The sequence below is a fragment of the Xiphophorus couchianus genome, chromosome 5, assembly GCF_001444195.1.
Source record: "Xiphophorus couchianus chromosome 5, X_couchianus-1.0, whole genome shotgun sequence".
In the NCBI taxonomy this organism is placed as follows: Eukaryota; Metazoa; Chordata; class Actinopteri; order Cyprinodontiformes; family Poeciliidae; genus Xiphophorus; species Xiphophorus couchianus.
The window spans coordinates 22,797,143-22,819,961 of record NC_040232.1 but is presented as its reverse complement, the minus strand read 5'-3'; the positions used below and the strand labels follow the sequence as shown (position 1 = coordinate 22,819,961).

Sequence of the window (22,819 nt, the reverse complement as noted above, 5' to 3'; positions counted from 1 at the left end):
ATCTAATCTGGCCAGAGACTTCACAGATATCCTGAGTGACTTCATGTGTGAGTGTCAGTCTGGCCTTTTTACATGCAGTGGACAAGCAGCAGCTGTGAGTTGCTCCCAATGTGTGGAGCTACGGCTACGAGAACATCTGGGCATCAAAGAGCAAAGGATGTTCTAGCCATCTATCTGTTTTAATGTTCGGAATATAAACAGACACATACACAGAGACATATTTGTTTCTGACTTATGAGTGTGTGCGTGTGTGACTGTGAGTAACAGTTTATGTTTGGAGAGATCTGGGAGCCTGGGAACTGAGTGGAAATCACACTGGGCTTCCTCTGGCTCAAAGCAGCGTCATGGGAAACAACAATGCCCAAGGTCAACAGGACAGTTACACTGCAGACCATCCAACAGCCGGACAGCCCATTACACACCTTTAGCAAACTTCACACTTATCTGTAGCTTTAAACTTTATTTGTGACACAAAATGACGCAATAAAAAACAGATAATCATCTGATTATCTGTAAATATGATCAGGACATTAAATTGCAAATTATCTGCCTCAAGGCTACGTTAAATTATGTTTTACAATTTAGTATGCCTTGTTCCGGCTGGATGATTATTTGTGATGCGCAACGTTCTCTGTGCATCGCTGTTGATGAATGCTAAGTTCTGCTACCACCTATGGAGAGAGACAGCGAGGGACAAGAAGAAGTTCCACCAAGAAAGCGACAAAAAGTGTCAAAAGTGTGGGATCACTTTAAACTAAAGAGGAAAGACAGCACAACTCAGGGCATATACGTTTCACAAGAACACGCCTTCGATGCTGCAGGAAACATCCACTACATGCGTCGAGCTCATTTGTGGCTGCTAACAGATGTCGTTTTTGTTTCTTTTGCAAAAGATGTTAACTTTTATCTGAGACTGTTAATACAGAATATGGCAGATTATGCATGTTCACGGAAATACTTTTTTGGCAAGCACAGCATGCACTTGCTATTCAAGAAGAGCAATACTTCAAACTTGAGGCTGAAAGACAACTGTAATACAAACGGCAGAGTTTACTAAGGCCTCTAGTTAGGTTTGGTTTTTAATTTTAATTTTATTTAAAATCTGTTTTTACAATTCAAGAAAAAAGTTTTTCTAAATGTGAAGTTTCAAGCGTTTTGCAATTTAAGAAGTAAAATGTTTTCTTACTAAACAAAGGAACTGAATTGTTTGTTTTTTTTTACTAGCATTTTCTCTTTCATGTATTATTTTACCAGCTTATGTAGCTACAACAAAACAGGGCAATTTTTAAAAATTAAATTACTGGATTAATCGTCAGAATAATAAATAGATTACGTGATTATAAAAATAATTGTTTACAACAACCCTACTAAAAATAGCTTAAGAGACAGAGAATTTTGACAGATGCTGAACTCAGGATTTAGTGTTGGCGTTTATATTACGTCAGTTGTTTTTATTTAAGACAGTAGGGTCAGTAGAAAGACACAAACCCAGACAGTCCATCAGCTTTTCACCATAATGCTCGCTTCAAATACAGAAACTGAATCAGGTCATCACTCTAAAATTGTTTAACAGTACTGATATCCTTCTTGTTGACCCTGAGCCTGGTATCCCGTTTACACCTGGCACCAACATCTGTCCTGGGTGATCCGACTGCAGCAAGACCAATTATTATATCTGGACTGTGGAAGCAGCTGGACTACTGGAGAGGATATGTAAACTCCATGCAGAAAGATATGGAGCCCAGATTCAAACTCAGGACCTTCTAACAACAATCAGGATCATGAAACCCTCCCATACATGTTAGAGAGTTATGTATTGTTGTTCTATTGAAAAGAACATCTTAGGGACTTTCTACCAACTTAATGTGTGTGACTGCAGAGTCACTACAGAGCACTGGTAAGCAGAAGAATTGTAGTGTTACTCTATTGCTGCTCAACAGTTAGTTTTTAAAAAAAGATCGTATTCAGCAGTGAATATGAAAATAACTTTTGAGGGTAAAAGAAATGACAGAGGTATATTAGTTTGATGTACAAACCTGCCTTCTTCTGGGCTTACAGCAGGACCACTACCTTTCCCACCTCACACTTAGACCTGAGGGAAAACAGAACACAACCAAGAAGTGGAACAAGTTTAAAAATCATGTTGATAAGTAATGATTAGTTGAGTGGGACAGGTAAAAGAAATCATTAAGGTTCTTCTGTGTTTTATTAGTTTAAAAGTATCTATTTTAAATGTCTGAAATCAAGAATGCCCTGACTTAAACAAGTGTTGAGAACTGGGAGGAAAAGAAGACATGAGGGCAAATGGTTCCAGGTTACTGTTACTCTTTAACCACTAAATGAGCTCACTTAGAGTAATTATCACCGAGTAATTGCTTGGGTTGTAAAAAAGTGCCATCCTGGTGCTGTCAGCATGTCTTTAATGAAGATTACGTCTACAGAAATAAAGGAAAGCGCTTTAAGCTCAACACTCTGTCGGCCCGGGTGGCCTGTAGCGTTGATGGAGTCGGCTAATACAGACAGCTCATCAGAGTATCCGCCGTACTAAACGTGGTAGCAGCGTTTTGGGTACCGAGTTGAAAATACGAAGAGTGAAATAGAAAGGAAAGGTTGATGGAAACAGCAAAATTCGGTTTACGTTCATTTAAGCAAAGATTTTTGTCTGTAATGAGAGATGATCTCATTAAGAGGACATGGAAGAACATTTACTGAATAATTTCTGACATAGCAAATTTATCAAGTCCAAACCTCCAGCATGGAGGTGACGACTCTACATTTTTCCTCAGATGTGTACTCCATGCTAGTTTGCAACCTCTACTTTCTGTTTATTGCAGGAAGTAATAAACAACGTCAACATCTGATGAAATCACCCTTTGCGTAGCCTGGTTCATTTACTCCAAATCAATAGATGGAGACATGCGTAATTCACATTTCTTGTTTGCGATATCTTAGAAGCTTGCTCAAAATGTGCATGACAACTGGATGGAAACATAGCTACAGTTAGCCGATAACAATCCTGAGAGTAGCATCCTCTTCATAGCTTCCTACAGGTGCTAAATTAAAACGCTGTCAGAGTCGATTCAAGGAGTCGGGGCTGCATCAGATAATCACCTGATCATTTTTAATTACTCTTAGTTGCACTTTTCTTACCATCTGAATATTCTCTTTGTAGTAACTGCAGTATTATTTTTTGGCTTTATTGTACTGGGTTTTATTTCTTACTTTGAATTATTGCATTTTACTTTTTGGTGCATGCAGGTGCACCTGAACTTTCCTCCTGAGGGCCAATACAGGATATTTGTTATCTATTTTATTCTAATAATTAAAATTTCATTTGTTATTAACTGAACCTTTACTTGTGAAAAGAAAGAATAAAGGTGTTTTTTAGACAAATCTCATAAAAATCTTGTATTGTCTTGATTTCCGAGCTTCCTCTGTTATTTCATGCCTAACATGATAACTGGTTCCGCTACAGGATGCCTTCAAACTGTAACTGAAGCATCCTCCCATAAGAGGAATGCATCAGCGAACAGTAACAGAACAACCCTCTCCTATGTTTCTGCCACCTGAGGAACAAAACAGCTCTTGAATGTTTTGTCCTTTTTACCTCTCTTGGTTCTCTTACATAACCCAACTCTTTAGACCCAGCACAGCTTGCTAATAGCAATCTCTGCAGGGACATTGACAATCCACCTTGTGTGAATTACACGGTTTGCCGTAACACTGCCAAAGAAGAAGAAATTGTGTGTAGGCTGCTTTTTTCCCCAAACATGGCTATACCTGTCACAATAAATCAATTCATTACATTATAAATTAAAACTAGTACAATTTTCATTTGCGTTATTTCTCATTTCTCTTTTTTCACCAAAAACTGGATGATAAAAGTCTTCAGTTCTGTCATTTTACTTGTTTTTTGTTATTTATTTTTTAACATTTATAATGTCTTCCAGTTCCAATGTTAAATGTTCGTTAAAATTTAAAGTTTATTAATATTTGAGAATGTGTTCCTGCATTATTATACCATTACATTATTTGTCACAATAACTTCTGGGATAATTTGTCATCCAGCAAAATTTGTTATTGTGACAGGCGTAAACATAACACATGATCAAGAGACGAGAAAATGCGTGGAGATGGCGTTACAAGAACTAAAAATCTAAGAATCTCAATTTTTTGTTTTGTCAAATGCAGTTTACCGATCGCAATGTGTTTTGTGGTATTTGCAACCAGTGTAGAAAATGTTATGGTCAACATTCTGGGCGGCGGTGGTAGGAGTTTATATCCACATCAAAAGGACCTGGTTGAGATGGCTTGGGCATTTGATCGGGAATCCTTCTGGACATCTTTCTTCGGTATCAACGTATCAGGGCGTCTTGCTTAAAGTACCTTCTACTCTGATTATGTGAGCTTGCATCTCGCAAGCAAGACAAACCAACTTCATTAAGTTGGTTTGTCCTACTTAATGAACGACAAACCAAAACACAATATTAGGTCTTAAACCTTAGTTTATTCAATTCAATTCAAATTCAATTCAGAAATACTTTATCAGGAAAGATCTCTTGTAGTGGTCTGTATTACAGTGAATCTTCCAAACACTACTTAGAATTCTCCTAAAAATGCTAAATTTCAAATACATTGCTGACAGAAAAAAAAGGTTTGTTGCTAGTTATTGGGAGAGGAAGACGACTACCACTTCTAACATGTATGGTCTTTAGGAATTAATTAAAGTTATTGTCCCTCTCCTTATTATGCTGAACGTAAATAAAACAACACATTTCTGATACTGTGAACATATTAAGAAACCATACAAAAATGTGCAAGAAGTCACTACGAAGAAGTCTCGCAAGTATTTCAATAGGCATTTCAAGGGCTCAGTTATTGCTTTGAGGTGTGTAGAGCCGTGTCAGCAAAGCCCAATTAGCTTAAAAGCATTAATACTGACATAGCACAAAGTGATATTAAAATGTGCCCTGCGACAGACTGGCGACCTGTCCAGGGTGAACCCCGCCTCTCGCCCGGGACGTGGCTGGAGATGGGCACCGGCAACCCTCCCGGCCCCATTAGGGACAAGGGTGAACAGAAAATGGATGGATGGATGGATGATATTAAAATGTAAGTTCATTTTAATAAATTGGGAAACCCTTATTTGAGAGAATCTGTATTCCTAGCCATGTTTTTATGAGATATTATGAGTTACATTCCCTACCTTGCACCATGCAGAGAGAGAAAACCAGCAAGAGTGTAAAATAAAACACATGACAGTAATAAATGCTTTAATCCGCTGATACTTTAAAAACAAGGACTGTTCCTCTGGTTTTGTAAGAGCTGGTTTAGGTAAACAGGCCTTTTATAGCCCCATGAGTGAAAACAGAACATCTCCAGATAAAAGCAGAATGTATGACTGTAGACACCACAGACTGTCCCAAGTGTGACCATATTTCACACACCATTTGCGACTAAAACAAACATTAATGCTCTAGGAGTTGGCCCGTCTAACGACCATACATGGAATGCAACATTTGGCTCAGTAACAAAATTACTCAGAGAAAAAATGGAAAAGCAGGACACAGCAACTAAAATTAGATCTAAAAATCCATGATGGAGGCCAGAGTTGTTTTCCAGACTTTGGTCTTAATGCCATTACATCATCTCAAAGCCATTTAAGTAAGCCAAAAAAACAGCTATCTACAGTGGCCATTTCACCACTTTGTAATTTTTTGGGGTAGAAATTACAGTGTGTTGTTTTTCGGTTTCTAAAAGCCACTAAAGAAGTGGTGCGATCCCCTGTGGAGACATATGGCTTCAGTCTGAGCACAGCGGTGAGAGCAAAGACATAAAGGAAATAAATGCACTGAGACACTGACAAGCACAGAGTTTGGAGAGCTCGTGTTGTCTTTGAACAAAATGTCACACCAGGGAAACCACAGCCTTTTACTGGCACCATGGCAACGTGTTCGGTGCGTATTGGAGGTAAAGCGAAAGCTGCGGAATCAGGTGTGAAAGCTGTAACACGAGATCTTTCGCACAGAGAACGAGCAAACGTTAAAAAGCTCTTCCAGCGTGTGCAAGTGTTTGCATTCATGCATTATATGAGGCGTCGTTAGCTACGTCGCATGAGCAGGAAGACCGAGTAATGGCCGGGATTGAAATGGAAAAGGGACTCTATAACTGCTGAAATTAGGAAGATAACACTAAACATTAAAGGAACAGCAGAACCGCAAATTATATAACTGAAGAGATTAAACTAGTGGATGTTGATTGTGCTCTTCTTTTCTGGGTATTTTCTCTTGAACATTGTCACTTTCTTTTCCTGCCTATTTCTGTATCATGGAAGTCATGGATCATTTAGGGCTGCTGTGTGGAAAAATGACGCCAGACATGAAAATTAGGCATATGTCTGGTACTTTTTATGAAAATGAAGAACAAATTGCTGACCACTAAGCAAATCCCTTTGCCAGCCTATGCAGATGTCACACAGGGGAGATTCTTCCCTTAGGGACATTGTTTCAGACAAATTCTTCACGCCGCTGTGTCAAAGGACCTAACTCACACATCAAATCGCTCAAACATTCCCTAACGATGTTTTGAACAAAGTCTGACCGGTGCAATGTGAGCTCTGCCACCATCAATTAAGTGACCTGCCTGTTTTACTGAATATCAAACTCAACATCAGCTTTGGTGGGCACATTAGAATGAGCCGTCATTGCTCTTCTGAAGCGATGACGTAAGTCTAATTGCTATATAGTAATGGTGAGTGGGATGGATCCCTTTTCAAAAGCTCGTGTAAAAAAAACCCACAGCCTTGGATGCATCTTAAAACGGTGTTAAAAACAACATAATGCACTGAGAGGCGAACAGAGAAAGACGTAACAATGTCTTTATAATCTCCTTGGACACCGGCCCAGGCAGAGTGGGTGTCTGGACGACATGCGCTTGCTTGCTCATTCGCTCATCTGCTCCAGTAAACTGGGCCACAACGTGTTGCCTTCTGTGTTCACTGTGGTTACCTCTCACATGTAGCCCCTCCACTCACCCCCCATCATTCTCTGTTGCTCCCTCACTCGTGGCTGTTGTGGCTTTAATCCTACTCCATACCACTCATTACAGTCCCTCTAACAAAACTGTCACTTCAAGAATGTCACATCCTACCTCTCCTTTGCTGCATGCGGAGCTTTTTCTGGTTTTGGTTGAGTTATAGCCATTAAATTCTAGGTATTTTTGGAAGGAGTTTATATGACACAAAGTAGTGTGCAATGGGAAAGGATACATGTTTTCAATTTTGATTTTTACAAATAAAAATGTTGTATAAAAATGTATGTCAAAAGCATTAAAATGTTTGACATACATTTTGCAAGTACTGGGTTTTACCCAGTGAATTGTAAGCCTGGTGGGCCACCAGGCTTTACTTGCTCCCCCACCAGGCTAAGCATTGTTTTTTTCTAAGGGTTTTTGTTTTAATACACCAGTAACAGTGATAGCCAAGACAATTTGAAGAAGAAGTAGTACAAAGTATGGATTCAGTTGTTGGACAAGTTGTTCCCCTTTTTTATTAAAATGTATAAGTGGTTTTCTTTTTTGTGCAATTATTGTGATTCTGGTGATTTCTGCATCATATTTTCTTTGATGAAAAAACCGAATCAAAATGGGTGGTTGTCATAGTTACAGTTGACCAATTTTTATAATCTTGTCAGGTTTAAGAAAACGCACCGGTTCAAATGTAAATGGTCACTTTCTTAATGTGACGTATTACCTGATGAAATCGGCTGTCAACCCAGAAATCGACAGGCGATTTTTCTGTCATGTTTATGCTTTTGACTTGTATGGATAACTGGTCACACAAACCGTAAGTCATCATCACATGACTTACTCCCTCCACTTGCAAAGCTAGCTTAAAATTGGTTTATGTTTGCTACATGTCAGAAAAATTAAACTGCAGACTAAAAAAAATCTAAATAATACAATTTGTGAGAAGTCACTGTATTCTCCTGAATGTAACTTCAGTAGCCACAAAACCAAGTACAACAAGTACTTTTGTGGGTTATTTTTACAGTAGAAGTAGTACCTTTTAACTGTTAACTAAGTGTTAATTAAAGTAAATGGTACTGAACACTTTACTGAATAAAACATGGATGGAAACATAATGTGGAGCTCATGTTGTTCGACACTGACAGTCGAATTCTGTATTTTGATCTAATGTTACGGAAGAATGGTAAGGCTGACAGAGACAGACATATACACGCTGACTTGAGTTATTAAAGCCAGCTGGTGAGTACAGCTGACATTTTGAAGAGCCAATGAGCAATGTTGTTTTTCAAGCATCCAGACAGATGGGTGCAGTAAAAGATGAAGTGCTAAATCAAAGATGATTTCTCGAAGTAAATATGATGAAAAAGCCCGCAGAGTGTAACTGTAAACTCTTCAGACCTAAACCATATGGATCCAAAGAAGAGTCACATTTGTGCCGCCTACACACAGCAGAGTGATTAGGAAACGACAAGTCTGCGGTCCAAAAAAAAAAGTTGTTGAGATTGCGGGTGCCAACGCTATTACAATGTACAGTGCCGCATCATAAAGACAAACACATGTTCTCAATAAATGGCTTCAAGTTCTCTCCAGTTTATAACAAAAAATATGTCAAGGTTGATTAATGTTTGAGTGAGTTCTGGACTGACTACAATGAAAAGAACAGATTGGAGAAGAACTCTACCAGAGTCCGAACCAGTTACAGTGGGAAGGACTGTATTGAAAATCAGAAAATCCTACACAATACAGCCTTTGAACTCCAATCTGTCGTCATGTTTAAAGTCATCCATGATCTAACATATGACAGATTGACAATGGATTGCCACGACTTTTCACAGGTCGGAGAATGGCATGAGACCAATCACAAAGCCAGGAGTCAGCTAGAGGTCATCTGCAATCTGAAAGTGTATTTTTACACACATTACTTCACACGGGCCAGCCAATGATAATATAATTATAAACTTCGTATGAGCTTTTCAGTTAACAAAAACAATAAAAAAACTATGTTTCCTTTCATTTGCATACAGTGAAGCCTGATAAGAAGCCCTTCACTTTTCCTGCACAAGTGTGACATTAGCTGCATGTACACTGACCATTATTTGATGAAGTGCACCAGTTCCACAACATGATGCTACTTCCTAGTTGTGATGGTGTTCCTTCAAACTGTCTCTAGCCATAGACAAACGTTTTGCACTGGTTGCACTGATGCACCAAAGTTTTTTTCTCAAGTGGACCCACATTTTCAACCTCGTAATTTTTGAATCACTGTCCAATAAGACAACATAGACTAGTACAATATTTCATTAACAGCCCAGTAAACATAAAGTTCTGTAACTGAAGCAGAACACAGGTAACTTAGTGAACAAGTGTTTAAAATACTTCAATATGTTGAAATTTACACTTAAAAAACATCTTGAGATAAAATGCATGAAATGAAGAGAAGGTCTAAATTACAAGTGCAAATGTCTAGTAATTCTTTTTAAGACAAATTATTTTGGACGTGAACTTAGCAAAGGGAATGTTAAATTTTATCATCTGGTCTGATGATCTGCTTGCTTCTGGCTGCCGATGAAAGGCGTCAGGGAGAGGGGACACTTGAGCGGTGTATTAATCACGGCATGTTCTTTAGCATTTTCCGATCTCAAATGGGGACTGGGACTATTTCAGACTAAACCAAGAGAAGTTTAGTCTGATTTAACTTCAGAGTATTAAATAGAAAGGTGCGAGTCTTTTTATGTAGTATACGTAAGCTTCTGTTTTCAAGTGCATCTGCATCATGCAACATTTTAACCAAGTGTTGTGTACGTCTTTATATCGGTACAGCTTTAGTGATCAACTCTTCCTCACTCTTCTTTTAGTTTCAATGTGGTCACTGCAACACCTTGACTGGTTTTGCAAACCACCATGCTTCACATCCAGGAGGATGTGTTTGTACCATACCGTTCTCTGAAGCTCAACATTTCCACTTTGGTGGTCCAAAAGTTTTATTTTATAATTTTTTTATCTGATGCAACATGACAATCCTAAGCTGGGATGTTAGTTTTTTTTAAAGAGAAGCAGCAGTCTCCAGCCAACCATACTTCAGCTGATGTAACTTTCATGACCTTTTGCTCACCAAGGCCTGTAAAGTGCTAAGCAGCTTTTGAGTGTTTGTGTCTGACCTCAGGTTGAACTAGCTGGATGTCAGTTTCTGTACAAACATAGTTTGTGAATGGTGTTGAGGTGATGTCACACAAAGGGACTTCACTGACATAAAATTGTTAATCCACATGACTTAAGGTAAGATAAGATAAGATTTATTTGTCATTGTCATCAACAGATTACAACGAGATTGAGATTTGCTCGACTCGAGTTAAGATGCAGGTTATGTGTATATACATAATATACAAAGATAAAGAAATAAATAGTACAAAATGAGAAATAAATAGACATCAGAAGATGGTTGCAGCGCCTGGAGGTTTCGCAACAGAATTTACATTTTTAACAAAGTGGTGTCAAGAGCAGAAGTTCTTATGCCTTTGAATTTAGTGCCATGATTGCCATCGGGTAAAAACTGTTTTTTAGGCGATTTGTCCTGGTTTTTATTGCTCTGTATCTCTTGCCTGATGGCAGCAGCTGGAAGAGACCATGGCCAGGGTGTGAAGAGTCATTTAAAATGTCCAAAACTTTCTTGTGGAGCCTGGAAGTGTAAATCTGTTCCATAGTGGGGAGGGGGCAGCCTATGGTTCTCTCTGCTGCCCTAACAACCCTCTGGAGCGCCTTCTTGTCCACAGATGTGCTGCTGCCGTACCAGACACACAGACTGTATGTGAGCACACTCTGTATGGAGCAGTGATAGAAGGCCTGCAGCAGGTCTGAGGGGAGACGGTTCTTCTTGAGTATTCTCAGAAAGTACAGTCTCTGCTGTGCCTTCTTCAACAGCTCCTTGGTGTTGGTGCTCCAGGTTAGCTTGTCCTCCAATTCCATGCCCAGAAACCTGAACACTGAGACCCTCTCCACACAGATCCCACTGATGGTGAGAGGCTGGATGTCCGTTTTGTTCTTCCTGAAGTCGATCACCAGCTCCTTTGTTTTGGAGGTGTTGAGGAGCAGGTTATTGACTTTGCACCACTCTGACAGCCGCTTCACCTCATCCCTGTACTCCAGCTCCCCCTTCCCGCCTGAGATGAGACCAACAACAGTCGTGTCATCTGCAAACTTTATGATCTTGTTGCTGAGGTGGTTGGAGACACAGTCATGAGTGTAGAAGGTGTAGAGAAGTGGGCTGAGCACGCAACCTGTGGCAATCCGGTGTTCAGGCTCAGAGCAGTGGAGGTGTGGGGGCCCAGTCTGACCTTCTGGGAGCGACCTGTTAGGAAGTCCAGGATCCAACTGCAGGTGCTGATGGGAGCCCAAGGTTTGCTAGCTTGGACACCAGAAGTTGGGGAAGTATAGTATTAAATGCTGAGCTGAAGTCCATGAAGAGCATTCTGACGTAGCTCCCCTGCTTCTCTAAGTGGGTCAGGGCAGCATGAAGTGCAGTGGATACAGCGTCCTCTGTGGACCTCTTTGCTTTGTAGGCAAATTGGAGAGGGTCCAGCTCAGCAGGCAGGACTTAATGTAATGCTGGCCCACTCTTTGAAGTTATAGCAGTTTCAACTCTTCTGTTAAAGCTGTGTTTATAGGACCTTATGACCGTTCTTCAAGAAGCGCATTTTTGAGATCAGACACTGATGTTGGACAACGTTGATGTTGGTTCAAAGTCTCTGCACCAAGCCAATAGATAGTTATGTTGTAAGATAGCTCATTATATTTAGAGAAATAATAAACTCCTGCACTTGGTCCTCGGCTGGAGCAGACAACTTTTGCAGTTTGGGTGAATGGTAGAAGAGAAGGAAAGGGAACTTCTCCAGATTACAACACGCAGATGGATACTTTAGCCGCAAGAGAGAACGGCAGGACATAAGACTAATTGGACATCTTGAAGTCAGCAGGCGTACATCCATACTTCGGAGATGACAACGTTCACCAGAAAGATATCAGTGGAAAGAAAACTCCAGGACGAGTTATATGGATATAAATGTCGTCCATTTATATCCAGGACGACATAAATGGAGGCATTTTATGTCTGCAAATATATTATTCAGTTTCTCATTGGGAGAGCTTCACAATTTTTATTGCTTTTAGAATGTTTATAACACATAGCATGCTACTGACACACAGATCTGGGCCTTCCCGCACTGACACCCTGCGCTGACTAACTGCACCTATTAGCTGTAACACTAAGAAAAAATTATTCTTCTTCTAGCTGAAAGAAACCATAATATAACATGTTGTATGTATTACTATCTTTTACTTCCACAATAATGTGACACTCACGAACAGTCTGATATTTTTGAAAGGTTCTTCACCCTGAAACATAGGAATCGAGACTCTGATAGTGAGAGCAGTTCTGTTTTATTAAAACTTTGCTTGCTTATAATGTTCTGCACACACTCCAACAGCTACTATAATTTTTATTTCATTTAAAATGATATTTATTTAATTGGTGAATAAATGCAATAACAGAAAGGGGTGGAGGTATGAGCGCAGGGAGTTTTTTCATCACGGCGCAGATGAAGGCTTCAAGCAGCGCGGATAAGAACGGTCACCGTACGCTCCTGGGTCAATGTTTATGGTTAAGTGTTGTTTACTGTTGCTATAATTGTCATATTTAATGGTGCAGAAGGAGATTTTTGTTTCTGCCGAGCAACTCAAGTGATTTTGGAGATCTTTTAGACTACTTCGGGTTGTCAGACAGGTTCTGTTGTAATAACTTCTTAACTTTGCTGGTTAGGCGGTAAAGCATGTTGGTGACAAGCAAAATTAAATTAAAAAAATGTGTCTAATTACAGTTAATTCATTATTTAACAATTGAGGGGGAAGCAATATTTGGCCACTGGTTTGAATCACACTAGCTCTTAATAAATGAAATTATTTATTAACATTTTAATACAGTTAAAATGGAATCTGTGTGGACGCAAATACTTTTTAATGGAACTGTGTCTGCACTCTGTATTAAACTATGATATTGTAAATCTCATGAACAGCTTATAGAGCAACAGCTTGTTGCTCTATAAATCCACTCCTCTGTTAATGTAAAGGCTGCAGGGTGTGGCACGCAAGGTCTTTTAAGAGAAGCTGAGGGTAGCACAGCTTGTTTTTAGAGTGAAGCTCTCATCACTTTATCCACAGGAAACAACAGGCTGACAAATGATGATCGCGTTTGATCCAAGCCACAAATCCGCAGGGGTGTGAAGCAGAACAGAGCCACAAGACAACAACTGCACAGCTCTCTGAACCGCGGGACAAAGGTGTTATTTGACAGCTCTGTGACTCTGCAAAGGTCTATAAGGAAGTTTGATCACACAAAAAGTTGGATGAGCAGTGTCAGGATTCTCTTCAAATTTCAGATTTTATTCTTAGATTTCTTTGCTTCTTGTTCCGCCCACATTTTTTCATCCTGTGACGTTAACATTAAAAAGGAGCACGCCAACAAATACTGTCATGACAAATGATACAAAATCTGTAATCTGTGTCTGTAATTAGACTCACAAATATTCTTGTGGGAGCAGAGTACTGCAGCATAGCTGCATCCTTGGTTTCAATGAAGAATGCAAACAATCCAGGCTATCTATCCTGGGAAAACTGGAAGACAAATGTTTAAAGTGTTTCCCACACTAAGGCTGTGTGAGATAAGGAATATGAGCTTTAGAATAAAACAAGCAAGCCAACTTCTAGGCATATTGCAGAAAAGATTGAGTGGTTCAATTTTGCTGCAGTGCAGGTTTAGTTCTGTAACTTAAGGGCCATGTTTTATACTGGGGTTGAGACAAGCTTATAACTCTCTAAGGCTCTGTGTTATTGGTAGGAAAAGCTAATGACTGTTTATTATGGGTTTCAGTGGCAGTACGATATGTCCAGTATTGAACAGGATGACTCACACACTGTTATCAAGATGAGAATTTTAAATAAAACCACATAAATGTGGTCACTGAGTGAACTTCATTTTTCTCAGACTTGGTTGACATATGATTGTAGATTTCAAATATGTTGTTTTGTTTCTCAAAAATATATTGTTAGTTTCACCTAGGGATGCACAGAGTTATTGGCCAGCTGCTTTATTGGTGCCGATTTGCTTAATTTTGGGAGATCGGTGATTGGTCGATACTTACATGTGAAGCCGATCGTATCCACTGATCTTATATACCCAAGGAAAGGTCTAACCATCAACCACTGTCGTCTTCTGCTCTGCTGTGAGAGGTTTGGCTGACTGACAGACCACCAGGTCAGGTCTGCACTTTTGTAGTTAACAACAGTCACCACACTGTTACCAACTCAACTTTCTTTCAGACAAAAAACAAAAAAAAACGGGTGGAGTGTCGGGATGTGTGTGGGAACTTGGTGACATTGGTGTCAGAGATTTTTACATGTTTCATGCTGTATAAGAAACTAATAAAAATATGTTTTAACATCTTTGTTAAAACCATCTATATCCTGACTGTAGAATATGAGATAGATAATCCATGAAAAAGATCAAACTCCTCTGCCTCCTTTCTGTGGTCCTACAGCCCCCTGAAGAAATGCACCGCTTCCTGTCAGAAACAACCAATCAGAGCCAGCAGGAGGGTCTTAGTGCTGTCAATCACCTCATGTATGTGCTGTTAAGCTAGTCACAAGAGGTTTGGCATAATTCTCATCCTGAAATCCACTGCTGTGGTTCTGTTGCTTACCAGTTGACATGTGTGGACATGTGCTGAGTAAGTCTGCGCTTCCAGGCTGCAGGAGAACCCTTTCTGGAAGTCCTTCCTTCACCGTCAACAACTGTCTGTGAACGCTGACCACATCTGAGACAAAATATATGTATGCAAACATTCTAAATGGCAATGGATCAATTTACAAGTAAAATTGTTCTCTATGTCTCCTCACTTACATGTGACCTAAGGATAGCATGCAAATAATGATGCAAATAATACAAAACCATTATTATTACACGCATTCTATCTTCATGCCATCTAGACGTTTATGAAAGTTAAAACTGCTCAGATTTGACTGGATTTTATTTATGTTATGGTAAACGTCATGAGTTAAAAACAAAAATTAATGAATCATAAGAACAACGGAAGAATTGGTATTCATCATCAGTAAAATTTATACTACTGAATACATTGTCTCAGCTGTAGAGTTATCATGAAGATAAACTGCGCTGCCCTGATATTAATAAGAGCTGTTCATCGTTGATAACTGATTATGTCTGTCTGCAACAGTCTGTTGATGTGCAGCTTGTTTTACATCTTAAGGGAAACAAGTTACACAAGCTGCTGTGCATGGCCACACTATAGAGTTTACCCTTGTTAATTCTGGTTATTTACAGTTGAAACCAAAAGTTTACATAAACCAAATAAAAAAGCAACATTTTTTTCTCAGTCTGAGGTTAAAGCAGATCGACTTTCTTACGAGTTTTGAAGATTAGGAATCGTATGACCATGAGAACCCCACCTTATCCACCAGTCATTTCCAACTCCACCAAGGTCTGAAAATCAGCCACTCTCTGCTTTTTGCTCCGCTGTGAGACAGACCCACCCACCAGATGACGTCTGTGAATGTGCAGTTAACAATAGTCACTCACTTCTGCCAATTTAGCAATTTTTCAGACAAAAAAAAAAAATTGTTATTGGCTAAAATCGGAATCAGGAGGTAGAGTTTTCTAATGATTGGTAATCGGTGAAAAAACTGGAATCGATGCAACCTTACTTAGAATGACACCATTGAATACTCCTCACAAATTGAACCATTTTACAGAAGAGTATGGGTCAATGTGTCATTCTGCATGTATTCAAATCTGACAGAGAAACATCAAAAAACAATGTAGCTGCAATTACACTAAAAGGTGATTCTTTGGAGTATTAACTCAGAAAGGTTCAAAATTTAAAAACAAGCCTCAGATCATTATTTGGAAGAATTTCTGATAACCATGTATAATTTTTTAATTAGCAAACAAAGAGGTCAGTGGACAACCGGATGGACATCTCGTAAATTTTCTACAAGATGTTGAAAATGTAACTACTTTAGCATTATATTAAACATAGACAGACTTTACTGTCATTCAGCTGTAGGTTTAAAATGTACACATTGAGTGAAATGTCATTGTAATGCTCCAATAAATATGGGATATTTGTCTCAATGTAAATCTGCACAAATCTGCATTTTTAAGACAGCCCATGATTGCTGTTCTCAGAATTTAAAAATTACTTGATTGGATAATATTTTCTTAAGTGCTATCTCTTTTTTTAAGCTGAGAAGCGCTAAAGTTGCACAGTGAGTGGGACACTTATGAAGCTGTCCTGTCAGTGCTCTCTGGTGGACAAACGATGAGGATGTTTTATCAAACATACCTTAACATCTCTATGTTTTCAGCACTTTCCTTCTATGTGTATAAAAACTTTAAAAAACAAAAAAAATAACACAGCCAACCAATCTTTCCGTTAGTGGAGATCCCAGTAAATTCATCTCAACTTCCAACATCCAGAGAGAAAGAGAGAGAGAAAAGCTCAAAGTAAAAAAAATCTCTGAGCTCAATCCCAGGCTCTGTGGGCCTCACTTAGCCTCGAAAATGTTAAACTCCACGACAAGACGCTACAGAACAAGTCTGGCTTGTGTCCAAGAGTTCCCAGGAAAAAGTCTGTTCTCTCTAAACAGAATATGGCAGCACAACTTTGATTTGTAAAGTTGCATCTGAATGATTCCCAAGACTTCTGGAGAATACATTTTGAACAGATGGGACACAAGTAGAGATTTTTGGCCTTAATCCACAGCGACATGTTTAGAAAAAACAGGCCAATTTATCTGCAGAAACTCCCCTTAACAACTGTTAAGCATGGCGTTAAGAGAGGCGATATTTGGGCTTGTTTTGCAAACAGAGGCCCAGGGTCAAGATGTTATAATGGCCCAGTCAAAGTCCAGACCTCAACATTATCGAAATTGTGTAGGGACTTTGAGAGAGCTGGTCATGAATGAATGTCTGCAAAATGCAATAATTGGAGCAAATGGTCGCCAGCCATTTTTTTAGGTTCACCTGTCCAATTGCAACAGAAATATCAAATCGGCCAATCACATTGCAATACCTCAATCCATATCACCGTGTAGATGACTTGCTGAAAAAGACTAATTCTTCATTTCTACTGAGCGGGAAGTCAGTGCAGAACACTATTTTGGGCCCTCTCAGTTGGAGGTCCACAGGAGAATAGTACGGCACAGTTAGGGTGGTGCTACTAGCATCACAAAACACCATTCATAGTCCATTGACTGGGGGACATAAAAACATGACTGCTTGTCACAAGCACAAGATATATTAGTACGTCATATTTGTTGTCACTAGTTTGGTTGCAACCCAAACGCCATGTTTGGCGTTTGGGTTGCGACCTGCCAGCCCAGTGAGAGTCCAGTACGCGGACCGTAAAACGCCTGACTCGTTTTGTACGGCTCAGTGGAAACGCAGCACTTGAAGCACATGGACTACTGCAAGAGAAGGCCACAGAGTCTACCATTCACACAACCTTACCAATATAGGTTGGTAAGGTACAAACCAACCTATATTGGTTTGTATATTTGTTATACCGTTGGGGCAATAACAGATTGGCAATATCTTACAGAGTTTAAATCACCTTAAACTGCTTTCTTTCTTCCCTCATGCCAATGAGTCCAATAGAACTCCAATGGCCTCTGCAGTCACCAAATCTCAACCCAACAGAGGAACATGGAACATGATGGGATCTGTAACCAATGAATTTGCAGCTGCTGAGAGATGAAATCATATAACATGGTCCAAGCTTTTTAAGGACTGGTTCCAACATCTTGTTGAATCAGTGCCACAAGGAACCAGAGAGGTTCTGAAGACAAAAAAAATTTGGCAAGGTCTACCGAAATGGTACAGTATTTGGTATGTTGTAAAGAAAAATGGTCTGAAATGTCTCTGCAATGAAGTGAGAGACTGACTAAATCAGTCACAAAAATCTACTGAGTATCTAACAGGTTATCTCTGCTACAAGCAGTTCTAAAGGGCATTGACAGACATGGAAACGTTCTTCTTACATCAAAAATTAGTACTTGCTGAAGGTATTACAGAATGTGAAGTATATAAAGTACAGAATAAAGAATACTTACTTACACATTGTATATTCTTTGCATCAAATTCACAGAGTCTGAAAAGTCATTTCTATTACGGGAATTGTTTGGATTATGTAAATTAAACATGGGATAATGTTCGGTGTTTGAAGACTTAATCTAAAGCAAACCAAAAGGCTTTATGCAACCAGAACAGCCGTTCCAGAAATAGAAAACATAAGAACATAAGTAGAAGTCGTGTCTTCGTTTTGTTTGATACATGAACATTGTGAGCATTCATTCCCACGAACTCTACACTCAGCCAAAGCTGTTCTGGACTTTCGATCTTACAGCGCAGGGTTGTAAATCCATGCTGTGTGCTTATGCTCCCCCTGAACACAACACCGACAGCACAGCTACATCTTGACAAATGCAGCAGGGTCTGTGTAAGACCAGCGGAACAATATCGAGGGTACTATCAAGTCTCCAGCATCCAGTCGGTCGGAGACAAAATTTCTACCCAGAAAACTCCAATTAGCTTAGCAGGCTAATGTGTTAATGGTTTTATGAACGTCGTTCATAAGGAACGTTAATAACTTTGTTGCGCCGTACATGCTGCACCAAAACAATGTCTTGGAAACTATCTATGAAAAATGTCAGGGGCTGTTTTTGTTCTTCTTCAATGAAGTGAGGAGAACTCATTTGCTTCATTTTGCTAGCTCTTTTTGTTGTATTAACATTGAGAAACAGAAACACGTCTGAACGCTGGATAGACGCAGCTCCCTGCCGTCCTCGGACAGGTGACTTACCGCTTGGAAAACAAATGTGCCCCTCTTCTTCCACCGCTGGCTCGGCACTGCTGCAGACTGAAGCGAGGCTACACATGTGTCCACAAGTGTCAGTGTTTTTGGAGTTAGTTAGAGCCAACACATCGTACAGAAGATGTTCTGCTTGTGAGGGAAAACGGGTTCCTCTTCCGGTCCGAGCGGTTGCGTCCGTTTAAATTATTTGGGCTCTTGCCGAGCCTGAAAGTAACAAGAACCATAGTTTTATGCGTTCCTTTTAAATACTACTCTTTATATATAATATGTATAAATTACAACCATGTTTAGTTTCTGGCATTCAGAAAACTGACGGAGTGAGACCTCCTCGGGTTTTGCTCTTACTTTCTCTTTGCCGTGTTGTTTCTATAGTTATACTCGATTGCCATCTAGTGGGCGATTGAGATACAGACGATAACTAAAACGATATGAATTTTATTTGTGAATCATTTGAAATATTACTCTTAATAAGAAAATGAAATGTTTCTTAAAAGCCTCAGTATTTACAGTAAAAAGTGTACAGAACTGCAATTTGTTTAAAGTGTGTTTCAATAGGCAAAGAATTATGTAAAAGTAAACAGGTATGCTCAATTAGTGACCAAATAATCTTCATTAAACGTCTTCAGCATCAAATGAAAGCAATGCATTTCTTTTTAGTTTTTTTTGCAGTTTGACAATAATTTTCCTGAACAAACTGTTTCGAGCTTCTCAATGATCAATATTTTAGAACCAGACGGCTTCTTTGTGTCATTGAATTCAATTCAATTCCGCTCAACTCAATTCAAGATCGGTTTATTCATAAAGCACTAACTCACAACAAATATCACCTACGTGTAGGTAAGAGGACAAAAAGTTCTTCTTTACAGTGTTTTCTACTGATACGTCCACTCATCTGCCTCTTTATGAGGTAAACTGTCAAATTGGATGGGAAAGCTGATTTAGAAAAGCATGAGTAGATTCTAAAAGCAAATGGGGGTCCAACGTGGTATTGTGCCTAACAAGTGGCAAGTAAGTGTGTAATCAAATCAATCTGGCATAACCTAAAACATATACATACTAATTCAGTTTCATAAAGCCCAGTTCAGTCCTGCTCTGTTCCTCAGACTATAAAGACTTCATATAAAGTGTTGAGTGAGGTTTATTTCTGGAGCGTCTTATTTGGCTAAGTGTCAAACGGTATTAAAATTGAGATGTGAGCTTAGCTGCAGACAGGAATCTATTTAAAATCTCTTTAGCCAACAGACCTCTTCAGTTTTATGACAGGGAAACATAGGCTGGTTGTACATGACAACTTTTGAAAGATTGTTTTGGCATCAGGAGAAGTTGGATCTCTTGGTTTTATTGAGATTATTGAGTCAGGCACTGACTTGTTTGTCTTTTCTATTCTAGAGCTATCTTAGTTTTTTACACGCTTGTCTGCTTTTCCGATTCCACCAGGTGGCGATGGAGTATCACCTACAATCTGAACGTCTCCCTCTTAAATCTAATCACCAAAATGAGAAATACTCAAGATTTGATTTTTTATTTTTGTCTCTACGCCTTGGTTTCCTCATTACCTTGTTTTTAGCAGCTTCACAGTAAGCAGAAGACGATGAATAGATCTGCATGGGCTTAATATTAAGCTCATATTATTCTCTAAACAGAATAATATGAGGCTTTTCTAAGCTGCTACGTTGCCACTGACATTTCTTTCAGGATGGGGAGAAGGGAGATATGATTTTTCACCTGGACATTTTAACTGTGGTTGTTTGGGGAAAATATTCACATGTCCTCTTGTTGGAATAAAAGAGTATTACTATTTCAGAGGTTGTCTTCTTGAGTACAATTGTCAAAAGAGTTGCATGCCAAAACAAAAGGCTTCACCAAAACAGACTTTTTAAATCATTTTGTGTAGATTACATAGTAAGACTGTTGCTACATGCTACATCTGAATCCAAAAGTCTGGAGTAATTTATGTCCATTCATTTACATTAAGCTTGCAAAATGTTATGATCCAAAACGGCATATTCATCAGCAAAACATTCACAATTTGAACCTTTCCTGCGTTTTCCAGAAAAGGTTTTTCTTCTACCTTTTTCTCTGATTTTAACAAATAATAATTCTTCATACTGTCTTTTAATAGTCCTTTATCCAGCCAAAAATAGCAATGTTCATCATCATAGGAATTTACTATCTAATAAATATTGTTGCTATTGAAAACAGCAGTGTAGAATATTCTGGCATGAAACTGAACGGCAATCTGCTTGAACAATTTCTCAAAGCAAACCTAGTTGACATTAACAAGAAATAACTTAAAAGCAAAAAAATGTAATTAATTATCATCATAGTCTGTATTTAATGTGATATGTTGATAAAAACAGAACCCTGCAATGATTTTTAATATTTTTCACTTTAACACCAGATTTTGCATGGGTCAGAAAAACACGCGTTCATGTGTCAAATTAGCTCATTTCCTTCATATTGGTACTTGTAAGAAATGTACTCAAAAACAATGATTTTTTTAAAATCTACTCATGGTGAGATGAATCAAGTTTAGTTTTGTTGAGTCAAAGGTTTGTTAATGGGAAGTAAAACTTACTGAACTCTGGATGGGTTTCCATTACATTTTCAGCTGGAATTTTTTTTTTTTTTTGACCATTTTTACCCCAAATAATAGAATAGAATAGAAGAACTTTATTCATCCCAGCAGGGAAATTACTTCGCAGTTACAGCATAGAGACAAGACACACAACAACCACCACTGAGTAGTAGTTGTAGATAAAATAAAAAATAAAATAAAATATAACATGCTGTCAATATAAAAAGCAGCTTAGAGCAGTCCTTGCAAAGATTCAAAAATGCAGATACAGTATGTATATGTAAATATATGTACAGCAAGTGTGCCACAGTGCAGTTGTGCAAAATTGGACTGATTAGTGCAGAACAATGATTTAGCTTTTATTGTACAGTGAGGCATGTGGCAGGAAGGATTTCCTGTATCTGTCCCTACGACAGCAGAGCTGGAGCAGCCTATGTGAGAAGGTGCTCCGCTGTCTGTCCACTATGTGGAGGAGAGGGTGCTAAGAAACTAGTTACGGTTCGTTTTAAATTTTTTTAAAACTATAAAGCCCTTCCAGTGGTATATTTACAAATCCTTTGATGGCAACAAAAATGGCCAAAACAGTCTCATTCTTTGCTGTATGTTTCTTATTTATTACTGCATCTGCTTTTAAGTTGGAAATTAAAAACATTTCGTTGAGTAACGCATCTCAAAGACAACTTTAACTCCTCTATTTATTGTAAGCCTCTTATGGTAGTTAAACCTCCTCATTTTACTTATTAAAATTTATTCAAGTAAAGCTATCTGCAAATTGCTGAATTAAAGTTTCGGGTTAATTTCAGCCAGTTTGTTTTTACAGTGTGCAGATGTCTAACCACAGTGATGTGTCTCCCCCATGTCCGCATACATCAGCCAGATTGCTCTATAGATCTGCTCCCGCTTTAATGAGCAGAGGGCTAATCAACAGGAAGCGGTGCCACACGTGCTAATAAATTTTGCAGGATTACTAATAGGGGTGTTAAAGGGTCAGAGGACTGAACCCTGAACATAAAGCATTCACACACTCTACTCACGCCGTGAATGAACGCTAGAATGGCAAACTTTGGTTTAGAATTACGGAAGGCAATTAAAGGTAACAAATAAATACCAAACGTTTGCAGGTTCCTTCAGTTCTTACATTTTTGCGTGCGTTCTACTATGGCCTCCTGGAGGAGTCGTCAAAGAGTCGATTGGACGCACACTCCTGGAAAGATTCACCACTGTTCAACGTTTTTTTTCCCATTCGTCCCTCCCTTTTGTTGTAACAAGTTTACAT

The 22,819-nt window shown here is 38.9% G+C and overlaps 1 protein-coding gene across 4 annotated transcripts in view; it reads right to left on the bottom strand.

Annotated features, from left to right (window-relative positions):
- ncalda (neurocalcin delta a) overlaps window positions 1-19,099 on the bottom strand; it is a 70,110-nt gene extending 51,011 nt beyond the window's left edge. For 2 of the 4 annotated variants that reach the window (XM_028017046.1, XM_028017049.1), the window contains exons 1-3: window positions 18,954-19,079; window positions 14,775-14,888; window positions 2,037-2,092 (exon numbers count right to left, since the gene is read on the bottom strand). The gene's annotated coding sequence lies outside the window, so the exon portion shown is untranslated. Of the gene's footprint in view, window positions 1-2,036; window positions 2,093-14,774; window positions 14,889-18,953 lie in introns of all 4 variants that reach the window. The other 2 variants (XM_028017048.1, XM_028017050.1) reach the window with 1 other exon arrangement.
- Window positions 19,100-22,819: the final 3,720 nt, after the last annotated feature.